We start from the raw sequence: 1970 nt of genomic DNA on the forward strand, positions 1-1970 counted from the left end.
GCTGTTGTCAGATGAATCTTGGCTCAAGGCAAAGAATACCAGAAAGATGTTTACTGTGTTTTATTGACTATGCAAAGGCATTTGATTGTGTGGATAATGACAAATTATGGATAACATTGAGAAGAATGGGAATTCCTGAACACTTGATTGTACTCATGAGGAACCTGTACCTTGACCAGGAGGCTGTCGTTTGAACAAAATAAGGAGAATATGTAACCAATACAAAAATTTACAGTATAGATGCAATGTGTAGGATGTAGCTTTGGTTTGATTCACTTTGTAGAAGAGATGATAAAAAGCTCATCAGAAAAGTGTACAATGTGAGTTTTTGGGTGGTTTTGAAATGTCATGCTTTTAACAATCAAGCTTTCAGCCAAATACCAGAGAGTGAGAAAAATTCATGAAGAATGCTACTCTCTTTTTCTGGTTAAATATTCCTTACCACCATCATTTATTTGTCTGTCAGATTTACCTGAGGAAATCTCTCAACTCTTACAGAGTTGGTTGGATTTTCTGGTGTTTTTGCATCAAAGGGTGACTCAGTAACAATACTGGAGGAAAAAAATTTCTTCTTTTATAAGGCTATATTTGTTGTTGGTGTTGTTACGTGCCGTCGAGTCAGAACCTACTCATAGCGACCCCTCCTTGGGTTTCTGAGGCACTATCACTACGGAAGTAGATTGCCCCATCTTCCTTCCTAGGAGTGGCTGATGGGTTTGAACCACCAGCCTTCTGGTTAGCAATCAAGTGCCTTAGGCACTACACTACCAGAGTACAACTCAGTAATTCTACTCCTAAGTATATACCCAAAAGACTTGAAAGCAGGGACTCGAACAAATACTTATAACCAATATACATTGTGGCATTATTCACAAGAGCCATAAGATAGAAACAATCTGAAGTCTATCAGCAGATGAATGGATAAACAAAATGTACAAAGGGATATTATTCAACCATAAAGAGAAATGGAATTCTGATAATGCTGGGACGTAGATGAGCCTGGAAAACATTATACTGAATGAAATAAATCAGCCACTAAATGACAAATACTGTATGATCCCATTTATATGAAATCACTAGAATAGGTCCATGCATAGAGACAAAGTTTTAGTGGTAACCAGGGGCTGAGGGAGAGAAAAATAGGAAGTTATTGCTTATAAAATACTGAATTTCTATGTAGGATAATGAAAAACTTTTGGAAACAGGTAATGGTAATGGTTGCACAACATGGTGAATATAATTAATACCCCTGAATTGTAAATGTAAAAATGGATGAAATGGCATTTAAAAAATTATATATACTTTACTACCACAATATTTGTAAAGGTTATATGCACCCTGTAATATTAATCAAAGACTTAAAGTATCTTTACTTACCAGCCTCCCCTTTCATTCTGCTGTGCATGGGGTCGCTATGAGTTGGAAATGACTCGATGGCACTTAACAACAACAACAACAACAATCAGGAACATTAACCATGAAGAAAGCAAGAGATCACTGAAAAGACGAGAAAAGAAGATAAGACCAAAATGGATCACAGAAGAGATTCTGAAACTTGCCCTTGATCAGAGAGTAGCTAAAGCAAATGGAAGAAATGACAAGATAAAGGAGCTGAACAGAAGATTTCAAAGAGCAGCTCGAGCAGACAAAACCAATTATTATAATGAAATGTGCAAAGACCTGGAGTTTGAAAACCAAAAGGGAAGAACACACTCGGCATTTTTCAGGCTGAAAGAATTGAAGAAAAAATATAAGCCTCGAGTTGCAATGTTGAGAGATTCTATGGGCAAAATATTGAATGATGCAGGAATCAAGAGAAGGTGGCAGGAATACACAGAGTCACTGTACCAAAAAGAACTGGTCGATTTTCATCAATTTCAGGAAGTGGCATATGATCTAGAACCAATGGTACTGAAGGAGGAAGTCAAAGCTGCAATGAAAGAATTGGTGAAGAACCAAGCTCTGGGAAT

This window comes from Orycteropus afer, unplaced genomic scaffold (genome assembly GCF_000298275.1).
Source record: "Orycteropus afer afer isolate SDZICR_OR568_19922 unplaced genomic scaffold, OryAfe1.0 scaffold00005, whole genome shotgun sequence".
Classification (NCBI taxonomy): domain Eukaryota; kingdom Metazoa; phylum Chordata; class Mammalia; order Tubulidentata; family Orycteropodidae; genus Orycteropus; species Orycteropus afer.